Below are 14657 nucleotides of genomic sequence, written 5' to 3'. Positions count from 1 at the left end.
AACACTTCTGAATGATTCATAATTTACGCCATCAAATTTCACCTTATTTAATTTATGCCTTATCGTCAGTATCCCTAAAAAAACTTTCTTTTACTCATTTAACCATATATAGTTTGGCAGGTTTTTAAAGGAAATTCTCCGGTCACGTTATCATAATAATTAAAGGTTTTTTGTGATTGATGACGGAAAAGTAACTTTTCTGCACAAACAAATTATGTTACCTCGAGACCGCGAAAAAATAGCTGAGATGAATAAATCAACTTTTTCAAAACTATTTTTAGCCAAAACTTTGCTTGTGTTTCTTCGTGTGGGGAACGAATGTTTTGTTTTAATCTTCACGTTGGTCGTTGGTGTTAAAAAAAAATGGAAAGTAGCATTATGAAATTGATATCTGGGCAAAGAAAAAGTATTCAGTCACGTTTGGTGTTCCCCATGGGACACTATCACCATTTTTGTCTTGAAAATTTGTCCTATAACAACTAATCCCACCAAAAAAAGTTTTTCTTTTCTAAAATTGAATAACGTTTGCAGGTCTTGAATCAAACATAAAATAATTATAATTTTATAATCTGAAAATCAAGTGCTGTAGGCATCGATTAGAAGCTATCGCCCAGTAGCGCACTTTCAATATGCAATAATCTGCTAATCTCTTAGCTTAGTTAGGTGATCAGTCAAATATAAACAATTTCATGGGGTTAGTGTTACTGAACTTAATGAGACGTTAAATGAGGAAAAGATTGCACTGTTTTTCTTGGTTTGTGTTTTATCCACTAAATTATCATTATTCAGTGAGCACAATTTATCCTTTTTCATTGATTCAACGTCTACAAACTTAAAATTTTGTTCTCTGGAGTCTGCCTTTTTCTTTTAGCTTCCTTCGGCACTCTCCTGTGCTCAACTCGAAGTTTTTTAGCCAGTTTTTCTCTGACGATTTCGATTATTTGACGGTCATATCATAGGCTACAAACGTTATAGCAACTTTAACATGGGACTCACGGAATTTTTTTTCTTATTGCAACCCTTGTATCGTCTTGAGCTGTATTGCCTTGCTCTTAGTCATTCCATCATCAAACTATCAGAATTTCGTTTATTAAATTGTAAAAACATTGCAAACCAATCTGTGTGCATTGTGCAAATGCAGTTCATTTCAACTGCCATAAATTCAAGGCCTGTTGATGGGAATTTGACAAGCAAAGTAATGTCTTGACATAATACAGAAGTGTGTTGGTGCAGTGTTGATGTTTGTCTAAAAATATCTCGATGATTGAATCCTTGCATTTGTCTGTCGTCAGCTATTTCGTCTATTCCGCAGGAAAAAATCTTTCATCTTCGATGGTCTTAAAGTAAATTATTTTAAGGTTGACATAAGTCAGCTGTCAATAATTCTGCAAAAACATTTGCAATTCTGTGTTGCTTTAAGGCTTGCCCAATATCAGAAGTAAGTTTGAACATTTCTTAAACGAGGTCAGGCTAAAACCGGATGGAAACTTGCTTCGATCTGTTTCGAGGACGCGTATGAGCGCTTTTATGCGCAGCTTAGGCGAGGGTCAAACCAACCTCCCTTCGAACATCGGCCATGTGCTTGATTACTTCGACGCTACTCACTTGTCTGCTGCACTTGAAATTTTGAACCTTTAAAATCTAAAAAAAGCAAAATCTACAACTGTTTTGGTTTTTAGTGTTAGCATCGGCAGTCATCGGCTATGGTTTGTTTTAATATACAAACGACCCCTTCGACAATAAATGAGGAAATTTTAAGACAATGTCGACTTTATAAGTAGCCTCAGTTACATTCAGAAATAAGCGTATTTTGACAAACCGTTCGTATGGAGAAAAAGTCAGCTAGTAGTTCTTTAGCTTTCCGAAAGGGGTGGCACAATACCGCCCTCTTTTTTTATTTAGTAAAAATCACCTTTTCTACATCGAGTTAACGTCCGCAGCTGAGTACTGAATAAAGTTTTTTTTTTTTTGCTTTTTAAAAACGATATTTCCATTCATTTTTGCCTCAACGATAAAATCAAGCCATCTCCATTCTCATCAAACTTTGTTATCGCGCAATGAACAATCTACAGTACACTAGTAACTGCTCTCAACTGTTAAATTGCAAAGTCATCGCAGTCGTTGTGTAGTGTTGGTTCTTTTTATAAATCCATACCACCAAAGTAGAATGTTGCCTATTCAAAAACTACAAAGTGTGATTAGTAACAAAATCGTGAAACGATAAGGTTTTAATATGTAGAAACTTTTATTTTATACCCCAATGCAGCATAATCAACTCGATAATATCTTAATGATAGAGATCAGGTTGTTCGATAGATTGTGTTCTACTTTATCAAGCGATTGCTGTAATGATACAATGTCGCATTATAAATATATACCTTTTTTTGTGAATTTCTGTTGAGTGTCTTCAGTGGAACACACATTTGTAAAGCCTTGACGAGTGACAAGAACAAGACATTGAAGTGTTACCAATCAATCAAGCTTATTTCCGTATAGCTGGCTGCACAATGCACATATGCTACATTATACAAAAAGAAAAATCACAATTCTTTTTATAGATGTTAAAGTTATTTTGTAAAGGAAACGAAAAAACGAGCTATTTTCTCAGTCTAAATGTTCTCACGTAGGATATTCTGCTCAGTAACTAACTGGTTGAAATGAAAAAATTAAACAATAAAGCACCAACCGGAATATATCGAAGCAAAGGCAAGAAACAAAAAGCTACTTTAGTGTTATGGTTTATTGTCTCGACTGACATGTTCAAGATCAAAATTCCTCTTGTGTCTGTTGCTTGTAAAGTTAGCGCTACACATAATTCTCACATTAACAAAGAAAATACCAAGTATAGTGTGAGCCCCTATTGTTTGCTTTAGAGGTGTGTTGTTTGGGTGGCACGGGCTTTTCGTTATACAAGGCCCAAATCATCTCAACGGCCCTGGAGCATAAAACTTTGGCCACATTACGAGTTACGACAGTGTTAAAAAGTAGTGAGGATGCTACCAACAGAGGTGGATTCAAGTTCACAGCAAGATTTTGTGATGTAGCCTATATATTTATGTCATGATAGTGGGAAGGTTAAGTACAACTCATTATGGGGAATTTAAGACTAATTGCGTGATCATTGTTTGCAAACTATTAACTTTAGTCCCTGTTTATTGTCTTTGAGGTTATCAGTTCCACGCGATGTCAAGCGGTTACTCTCGTGGTAACTTCGTGCATGAAACTAAATACATCTATGAAAAGACCTATTTTCATAAAAGTTGAAGGGACATATCCTCTTTTCCATCTTAACTTGTGAACAAATGCCTAGTTCTAGTTGTCAAGTAGGGCTACCAGTATGCAAGTAACATATCATACTGTACAGTGGCGTAGCCAAGGGTGGTTTTTGGGGGTTTCAACCCCCCTCTTCGAAGCGTGTAACGTCACGATATTGAGAATGATGCTTTCAGTCTCTTTATGTCTCTAAAACAAAGTTTGCCTAATTTTAAACGAAACTGCTTTAAAAGAGCGAGTTTTGCCAATATAATTCCAAACATTCAAATATCTCAGCCAGGAATTAGCGACAAGAAAACATAGAGACTTAGCTTTATTTCCGAAGAAAACAGGATCTTATCCTTTTACTATGCCACCGGACAGCACCTTTTTACAGGAATATTCATACCCACATTTTTGTTGAAAATGCTCTCAGAATGCACCAAATTCAAAGTAATTTTTCAAATTTTTCCGGGGGAGGCCCCCAAACCCCCCACCGCTGGGTGTTATCTAAGGCGAATATGCCAGCGGGCTTCGCCGCCCTGGGCTTCGCCCCTTCAACCCCTCCCCCCTTTCAAAATTCCTGGTTACGCCACTGACTGCGCAAGTGCATAATTTTGGCTACATTTCATGTTTTACCCCAGAAAATCTTCAAGCAAAGTAAAGTAATCCATGCACTCATAATGTAAATTTCGTAAAGAAACTTGATCTTGAGTTGAAAATATACGAAATATACCAAAATTTAATTGTTGAATGACAACATCAAAAATTTTAAACACCAACAAAATTTTGTTGGTCAGATAAAATACAATACTACCGTATTTGCAATAACTTGATATTAATTACAGTTTTTAATTTATCCGCCATGTTGTTCAATTTTATGCCAAAAATGTATAACGAAGTAGCGACACAAACACCTTTAGTATTGTATGGACACCTTGAGTATTCAACGTATACAAAAATATTTATATGACTTTTTTATCGAAAATTCAGAAATAAATTAAATCTATGATAAAAAGCATAATTAGCCAATGCTATTTTGGTTTTGAGAAAAGTTGTACGTAAGAATACTTTCACGCTTGTTAAATTAGTTGTTTAACACACGCAATCTCATTTAAGAAAAATTCAGAATATTTAGACAATAATTTTTATGGTGTTGCATTGACTGGTGGTCGTCGATTCGTCTTCACGTTCTGGCAATGTGTTCTGTATTCGTCACAGTTAGATTTCTCTTCTGGTTACATGGTTATTAGTTTCTCCTACAAGTAAGTTGACATTATGAAGTAGGTGGGCATTTCTAAAAGCTACCTTTGCTTCAGCACAAGATAAGCAACACAAAGACAATATTATAACAGTCTATTCATAGCCATTCAGGCTGACCGCAATCCATTTTTAACACTGAGGCTACTACAGGTCACATGAATCTGTGTGCTTAAACTGGCTGTGTTGTGTTATGCTCACAAACTCGGCTTTTCAGTGATAATGATTCCATCTTCGCAAGGAACGTTTTCAATGTAAAACTTTTTTTAAACGGGTAACGGGAACTTTGGACGAAACAATAAAAAATATATGCAAAATTATTAGGCTACACATTTCACTTAAAGCACATTTTTCTACGTTTACAGTTAGGCTATAGCATTCTTTACCATTTTCTTGCACTGAGGTTCTGCAAACAGATGGCAGTCACTGTTTGCTCTTTGTCCCCAGAGAAGCTATGCAACTTCCTGTCATAATTAGGCTATATCCACCTTCTAATCGCTTGAGCACTTAAAAATTACGCAACTTTTTTCAAGATTTCGAAACTCAATGCACTATTCGATAACCTCCAGCTATATGAAAAATGTGATACCTCTAAGAAAATAATTGCAAGTGGAAGACAGGCTTCTACGTTAATGGCAAGCGTTTACTTGAAGGACAAGAGTGTATTCATGTAAGTGTTCATGGCTTTGCCTTTTGCTCAAGGCGGGAAAACTACACCAGGCCTTCCAATAAGTATAGGATATGTGGAATGTGAACTATAAAGGTAGGTTTGGAAGGCATTAGGGCTGTTTAAAAACGTAAAGTATTCTATTCAGTATTCATTCCTTTTGTGCAGATCATTTGCGTTTAATGTGTTTTGTATATACTTTTATTTTTCCGCCAACAAAACAAAATAAACCAATCTGAACTTTTTTGTTTTTATGGTTTAGTTTCAAATTAAATTCTTTGTGAAGAATTCCGTTTCATTTCGACCTGACAGACCTTTTGAACAACCATTGCAAACGGCCTTTGTCACTTCGGGGATCTCGGTTTCCAGCAGGACGAGTGGATACCCCACTTCAAGGTCTGGAGAAATAATTAAGAATCGTTATCAAACACTAGTATGCAGCAAAACATACCATTCAATGTACAATCGGTGTCGCACTTTGGAACGTCTTTTCGCAAACTGAGTTTTAGACTTGGGGTCGGCTATAGGTATGAAACGATAATTTTAGAATTACAAACCAAGCTCAAGCAGTCCCAAATTGAAAAATAAATGAGAAAAACTTTGTACACGAAGGTTACATGAATATGATGAGCTAACTACACATAAACGAAAAAAGTGTATTTGACTGTAAACGTATATTATTATAGAAAATCCTTGGCCTGTGTCATTGTCTTGTAACCACAATTCATCATTTATGAAATTAAAATAAATAATACAGAGCGATCAGACGATCTTTATTTAAAGATCGAGCTACTTTAAACTGTTCAGCCTCACTACTGCCATTAATTAATTATTGATTTGAATTACGTACTTCCATCTTGAAAATTACTTCCGCTTCTACAAGCCTAGTATTTGGACAAATCGATTTGCTAAACATGCTCACTTGTGGGCGAGTAGGCTGCAGGGTTTGAATTATGACTAGGCTTAGGAAACTGGATAACTCTCATTTACGCCTTCAAACGTTGAATCAACATCAAGGAAGGTTTGATTTTCTGGCTACAATTATTTTTGTTTTATGAAAAGTCCTTTGGGTCTGTGGTGTACCTACAATTGTTTTAATGACCAGAGGTAGCCCAGAGCAATCTACTTCAAATAATAATCTTATATTAAAACTTAGTACCAGCAGATGGTGGAATGGCCATTAGGGCATGGCGCTTTATGGTCTAATCATGCGATCCTAATTCGGCATCTCACGAAGCTGAACGTTGAAAAATATTGCTTAAAAAAGAACACTGATAAGTTGGGTGGACGATGTTGCTGAACAAAACGCAACTACAATGAAGGAAGTAACACTCTACTTATTTTAGAGTCAATGATAAAGTCGAAGAACCTAACCTTTCTTTTCTCGATGCTTGTTAACGCACTTGGCAGCACTTTTACCAATAGCGGACAAGTCGATAATTTATTACATAACAGCCAGTGCATCAAGAGCCACTTTAAACCATGCAAACCCAGCAAAACGATGATGACCACTTGAAAAGTGTTGATTTTTTTAGCTGCTGAATTCCCGCATGTGAACGCCATAGTTAAATGTGTCCTGACAACTTGTTTGTCAATTTATCTGAAATAAGTTAAAGAAGTTTATTATTTTCTGTTGTTTTTAGAGTTTTTCAGAAGAAATCTTCTGAGAAAAGCGTTTTCCGAGCCTATATAGTCATTATAAGATATTAAGAAATAGATTATGATTGGGATCAGTCAAGATCGCCCACACACAAACATTTCATATTGGCAAACCCACTCACTCATTCACCACTAAGAAAAGCACTAGACTAACCATCCTTAGTTTATCATCGTTTGCAGCGTGACAGCGGTTGTATTTTTTTTTTATAAAATTGTTTTTTGTCTTTTTATCCTCCATCAGAATAGTGATTACTGAACATGTCAACTATTTTTTGCGCTAAAACATATTTTGCAACTTGATGTACTGTAGTCCGATACTGTAAATCACTGCAAAAAATTACAACTTTCAGATCGAAGAGCTTGAAAATAATTTTAGTTTTTATGATCTTCCAGCAAATCAGCCTTTTTCGTATAACTTACCATAGAATAAACACTAAAAAAACGAAAACAGGCAAGGCACAGCATTACAGCAAGGTAGAGCAATATAGCAAAATATTTTACATGATTGTTTACAAATAGTTTTAACTGTCGAACGTTTTCGGCGTAACTTAAGCCCTCATCAGAAATTTGACAGTATTTTAAAAAATGCTTTTTAGTATTTTTATAAATTCACTTTTGTGACTTTTTAAGTAAATGTGTTTGCTGGACGCTAACCCAATTTAATTTTTGTTTCTGCTGACGAAGATAAAAGTTTTCGTGTTTACAGAAAAATGTATTAATCACATTTTTGGCTCTCTTCGTCTGACGGAGTTCACAAATAAATAACAAGCCAAGCTTTGGTCGGTATGTTTATCCAGACACCCCCAAAATTATGTTTACCATAAAAATAACTCTTCCTTTGATTATGGGAGTCACTTTTTTCAATGACGATTATGACGTAAAATGCCAGTCTCCAAGTCCAGTCATTGTTTGAATCATTTATGACAATGAAAAATCTTCAAATAATAACAACTGAATATATTGGTCTTATCACTGACCAAAACAGATGGTCGCTTTACTCATGACAGCAAATGACCTCCTTTTTTCATCGCTGTTATTTTTTCTTCTTACTGGGCGCAACATAAATATTTGATAATGCCATTTTCTCCGTAGAAACTCTGGCACCAACTTCTTGATCGCATACTTTACCGACTTCCTTGCCAAGTTCTTAAATTGCCATAAGTCTGAAAAACTCATAATCGGTCCAAAAATACTTTTACTTTTGTTACCTTTTACATTTGCCTGATTTACTCTCACTGTAGATGATATCACTTTAGTTGATCGAGTTCCTCACTACCCAAGTCCTTTAGACCACAGTATCCTCTTCCTCAATATTATGATGTCCAGGTCCTGCCTTAATAGGAGAGAAGGTTTAACCTTTTTCTCTCGACCAGTCACAAGCAGTCAATTTTTCCATCTTTGTTTAGCTGTGTTTGCATCTGTGTTTCTCTTTCCAACTCCCAACCAGTAGCGTTTGTAGGGGCGGGGGGGAAGGGTTGCAGGGGGTGCTTCTGGATCCAGCTCAGGATAATTTTAGGAGCCCGTAACCTTTACAGGGGGCCGTGAACTTGAAGAAACAACCTCAAATTTTTTCTTAATTTGAGGTCCTAATCACCCATTGCCACCGAGTCCAAATTATCTTTTCCACGGCCGAACTTCCAACTGCCGCATGCTGCCCTGTTTAGTGTTGCAAAGTACTTTGTATTGGTACATCTGCATCCTCAAACGCTGAAAGATGCTCGTGTCCGAATTTTATGCAAAGTTATATAAAAACAAGCATCATTGTTGTTATTGTGACTAGCTTCGTTATAGTCTGGTTAGCCTTTGCCACTTCTTTTGTAGAAACTGTTCGAAACGAATTATTGTAAAATTAGTTTTTTATTTTTTTGTTTTGTTTTTTCAAAAAAAAATAAACAATTTTTGTTTCGTTGTGAATTTGAAATAAAACTATTCGTCAAATATTTGTTACGAGCTGATAAGCTTTTAAACATATTTCAAGACTTTTTTGGTTTTCTTGTTTGCAACCAAAAAAACCCTTTCGGCCATTCTTATTCTTCTGGTCATTGGATTCATTTTTCCCATGTGGGAAGGTATTTCTGTTTGTTGGCCGAGAAGACAAATAGGCAAAATAATGGGATGAAAATCTGAATATGACGCACAATTAAAAAGTAGACTGCACTCACTGAAAAAACGAAACTACAGCAGAGTGTCACAAAGAAAAAATGCGTCTTTGTCATTAAGTTATTTACTGTTACCCTGAGAGACACGTAGTCCAAACACAAAACATGAAGAACAATAAAATTCAAAGAATTTGGTTGCTTTATTAAAAGACGTAGAAGTGTTTTAACAAAAATTGCGATGTATTTAAACAGTGCAGTAGGCTCACACAACTCCACAGTTTTGGAAGATATTCTGTTTGTTCGCTCACATAGATTATTTGCAATAGCCTGATAAGTTGTTTGCAGCAAAACCGATTTACTTTTTTGCGTTTGCTAATGTGTTGCTTTCAGGCTGTTGCTTTGCTCATTTTACGTTGATAATAATATGACAAGTTTGAAATTTTTCTGATATCATAATGAACGGAGGGAAAAAGAATTTATGACGTTTTTATGCGTTTATGTTTATAACAAATCTAAACCACAATCTCTCCCCTTATCTACGTCACTGTCATAGTGCAGCTTTGGTGTCTTGATTGTTTAGCCGATAAATAAGTGTTTACTTTTAAAAGTAAACAAATCAGACATCGCTCTGTTGCTGTGTTACGCTTTGCGCTGATGAAGTTCATAGAAACTTTAGATTATTTGTCACAGCGGGATAACATCAGTTACTGGAAGGTTATGAGAAATTAGTAGAAAAATCTGCTTTAGCCGATAACATCAAAATGAATTTTTCGGGCGGGGAGAGAAAATATTTTTCTAATTTTTGTTTTTTGGTCGTGTCTTGAATACACGCGAAAAACAGCCCTTTTTCAACAAGAACGCACACCAGAATGTAGCCTAACTACTGTAAACTAGATAAACCAAGTAGGCCTATATGATTGGCTAAACTTTCTATTTGTCAGCCACAGTACGAAGCAACTGTGTTAAAAACCTGGGCTTTGCACAAAAAGTAAGAAAATTGTGCTCACATCACACCAAACCCCTTTCAAAAACTGCCATTTCTTGTTGGTGAAGCATCAATAACAGTCAGTGAGTGGTTCCATGGTTCCTGAAAGAGTTCAACAAACTTTAGCAAAAGCTGAAAGACAAAGCTGTACACCAAGTGACTCTATAAAAGTGAATCTCAAACAACATACAATAATAATTTTTTTACCGGAAAGACTTTCAATTGGACGTAGCTGCCCTAGACGTCTCATTTCAATTTCAAAAAAAAAATCAGACCTATATTCGTTAGCAATTAGCATTTATGATTATGTCTTTTCTCAAAAACGACTAGCGATAAAATTTATTTAAGTTTTTACTTTTGCAACGGAAATTCTGAAAGAATTTGAAACAATTTGGACAAATTTTAAGCACATGGTAAATGCCTAAAACTTCTTAGCATACCATATACCAATGAATGTTGAAGCAATTTGCCTGGAATTAGGCTACTATACATTGACTATGCTCCTTGGATAAACTTAAAAATCAGTTCAATTTTAAAGCAGCTTATTTTCAAACAATCTTAATATCGTTGCCAGTACAGTGCGATTTAAACATTTTTGAATCTACGTACGACATTGGTGTAAAAAAACTCGGCAGTAGATTTGCTTGTCGCAAACATACAGACGTCGCAAACAAGTTAACTCCATTTGTGTTTTAGTCACCCTAACCCAACCCTGCAGGTCGTCAGCGTTTCCATCGGTATTTATGCTTTTCTCATTTAAAAGATAACAATCATATGTCTACATGATGGAAGACGTTTTTGTATATTTTTATTTATCCAAAAATTTTGTGAAAACGAGGGCTGTATGCTAATTAATTTGTTGTTAAATTTCTCGATGGAAAAAGCTAGATGCAAAAATTGCCTTCAATCTGTCGACTTAAAAGCAAAAATAAATTGAAAAGCGATTTTTTAACTTGAATTGGAAAATCAAAGAAGAAATATTGCTAGAGGTCTTTGATAATTTCTGTAATGGAAGATCTCATAAAGGGAGAGTTACTGTTTTATCAAAAAAGCTTAGAAAGGCAACCATTTTGATCACTTTTTAGTTTGCAATTTGGTGAAAATATCCTTTCTCCATCAGAAGGTGATTGTTAGGGAGTCGAAACAAGCACATCCATGGCCAGTCATTGCAAGGAATTGCTTTCCAAGACACAGGAATTCCAAATAGAACGGATGAGCATATCCAGCTACATTTTACAAATGATCAGATGTTCAGTTTCATGGTTTAGACTTTAGTTTAGATGGTCAAACAATTGCGAAACTTTTAGTGATTTAAGGTTAAAAATTTTCAGACTTGTCTGGATGTAAATATTTTCAGGCAAAAATCTTATTTAGCCATTCTGTAAAATGTGGGAGTTCCTCTTGAATTGTATGGCGTATTTGCGAATATGAAACATTTGTCATAAAGGCAACCTATGAAGCGTGACCCGTTGGTGTGATATTTCGACAATTACATGACAGGAAGGAAATGTCCTTACGCATGTAACAAAATTTTCTTGGCTGAATGCCCGTAAAAATATTTATCCTCACTTCCTCTTCGCTGTTGATTTATGACTAAATGATCGATTCATACTGTTGGTGAATTTAATAATTTTTAAGCTGAAGGACCCTAACGTCTTTATGTCAACGACCAAGAGATATTTGACTTTAACCGAATAAAGTTTAGGACGGTGAAAGGTTTACCAATAAACTGCACAACTTGCAAAACCAGGTTGCTTTTATTTACTTGCTGTTGAGCATCAAATATTGTGTCATTCTCCATTTGAAGCAAAATGAAACCTATTTTGGGTTACGTGAGCCAATCACGTAATTGTGTTTGCACTTCTATTTGTCGCACTAGAGGCGCTGCATAACCATCTTTTGACAGCCTAGCTTGTATGCAAATCAAGTGTGCTGGTTCACTATTATTGTAAATTGTCATCACCCACGTATCAGTTCTTGTTGAATGTATCGATTCTTGTGTGTGTTGTGTGTCTGTGTAACATATTCCAGTCGAAACATTCTTTTCGCTTTCTCATCGTTATAAAGGTTAGAGACGTTGAAACGATGTAGAAATGGCAACTTTGGCTGGTAGGCTCGTGCGTCTGTGGAACAGTCTTTTTCAGTGTCACGTGACACTTTTCATTCATATTTTCCCACTGGGAACAGCAAAAACCAACAACCAAAGTTTTTGGAAGACATGTTGCATACCTCGTGGGGTTTTGCCACGGTGACTGACGAAATCTCACGCGAAGTTGTGATTTTCCTTCAGTCTTTTACAGCGCGTGACTTGCAATGATGCTCGATACGGAAATGCAACGCCAGTCCATTGACGGTAGCAAAACTAGTCATCGCCGGTTATTTCCAGTTTAACGTTGCTGGCTGTCCTTTGAATAACCGGTTGGCGTATTTTGGCTGATAAAAGTAGGCTACAATGTAGATTTGAGTTCTTTTGGTAGTTTTAATTTTGTTGTTTTTTTTTGTTAATATGAAACTCCTCAAGCTGTGCATCACACATTTCTTTGCTATATGCGTGATAGAAATTAGTTTAAAAAGCGTGAATTCATGAAATGAGTGAACACTTGTCATTAATTTACTCATTTCTTTTCTGCAAAGTATTTTCAGGGAGTTTTGTCGGTTTTTCAATGCATCTCACATTGTCTACTTTTGCTTTACCCAACAGACGTAATCCATTGAGATACAATGATAGCTCAATGCTCCAGAAACAATTTTTGCAAAATGTTAAAAGATTTAACATATCATATCTTGCTTCAACTTTAATTATTGTAATTATGTATGTATCCTTTTCTCTGAGGAGCAAGCTATATGGGTAGTTGTGCTTGTCCTGCCTTGTGACGTTTCTTGTACATTTGTGAGGCACGTTTCACTTTCATCTTGTTGAGGAAGATCCTTGTTAAGTAGTTATACTTTTTACAGTGGCTGTTGAGGTATACACGTAGATCTATTTTGAAAAACAGTGTACATCAGTCAATTTACGAAATATCAAATGATACCTTCACTAATTGTTCTTGAAAAAAATCAAACATGTGAAGAGTTTCAACAATATTCTGGTAAATCATAGACCATGTGTTACGTATTTATCACGTTAATAGGATGATGCAGTTTCAAAAGACAAGAGAATGGCCTACGCATCACCATCATAATCCCAGAATGTGTCATGTGTGTAGCAATGTAGGAGTTTGGTTGTTTGTGAAATAAACCATTGTTTTTCTAAGAATATAGACAAGTTATCCTTTTAACATAAAACGTTTTCGTGCTCATTGAACCAGGCGTGGAGTAATTATAACAGCAGGGCGGAAAAAATTTACACGATTTTTATATCATCTCAACTGGAAATCATTCGATTTTTGTACTTTATAGTTTTATTTACAGCGCAAGTCGATTTTGCAAGTCATACGGCTGTATGAAACGACCTTTGCTTTAGCGGAACAAAACAAAACAAAATGCCTCTAAGAAACCTCAATTGAAATTGCTATTTTCAACTAAGACAATACGCCGCCCAAGCCAGGGTTTAAACTTATATCATTTTTTTGTGGAAAGTAATTTAACTGGCATTCTATACCATGCATTTTCTGTTACGGTGTTTCTCTGGAGAGTTTTTGAGAGCATGAAACTTTTCAACTGACAACCGATATTTTAGAAGGTTTGTTAAAATTGTGATGTAACTCCGTAGGCCCAGGTTAGATAAATGCTGTGCTGGTAAAGGCTAATCCTTTTTCTTGGTTTTTGTGCAACAATTTCCTGTAGCAACTATCCATCAAATAAATTCACAGGTGCAGTCTCAGCGAAAGCTGTGTAAACTGGCTTTGTACGTTTATCGCGCATCATCTGATTGTCCGTTTCCGCCTGCTAAGTCATTTGAATCGCGCAATAAGCTCCATTTGTTATCGGCGATGTCATCTGAGCATAAGATATGTAATTATGTATCCCACTGTAAATCACATGTATGACAATGGTAAATGGGACTGGTCTTATCTCATTGTAATAACTTCCTCTTGAGGTTGTGTGACTAAGCAAATGCAAGTTGTGTTGTTTTTTGTTACTCACACGCAATGGAAACATAACAGGAATTTATTTAAGCTTCTAGGTACCATCACTTTATTTTTGGTTCTGCATTTGTAATGTTAGATATCTCAAGAGAAATACGAAAAATACGTGTCATCTCGCTTGCCATTTGGATTTTTTATGCACTGTTGAGAAACAATTAAATTTTCCAGTTTTCTTAGTTTGGATTTGATAACTCTGTGTACGTCCCCACTAATAAAATCGACATTTTTGAAATATCTTTGTTTTGAGGACTCTTAACCATAAGCCTGATGATTGTAACATCGCTTCAAATTTACAAGGAAAAGGAATTCGAAATAGAACAAAGTCTGGTCACACAAATTTGTGTCAAAACAAACTAATTCGAAAGTTGAAAACTATTTTTGAGCTGAACAGCCCTAGTGCTAATGATCTGATCTTTGAGGTTATCACATTTGTAAAAGAATCTAAAACAGCATTGAAATTCATTCATTTTTAATCAACAAATCAATCAAGTACAACACGCCAACCGTTGTCATTTAGGAATCTTGTTGACTGATCTGTTCTCCGCAGCAGATAATAATCTTTTGGACATTCCGTTTATCCAAGTAATTGGCAGAACGAAACACATTCTATGATAAGAAAATGACTTAACACAGTTACAAATATGTTG

Source organism: Aplidium turbinatum, chromosome 3 (genome assembly GCF_918807975.1).
Source record: "Aplidium turbinatum chromosome 3, kaAplTurb1.1, whole genome shotgun sequence".
Lineage (NCBI taxonomy): Eukaryota > Metazoa > Chordata > Ascidiacea > Aplousobranchia > Polyclinidae > Aplidium > Aplidium turbinatum.
Note: the sequence above shows the minus strand (reverse complement) of the source record.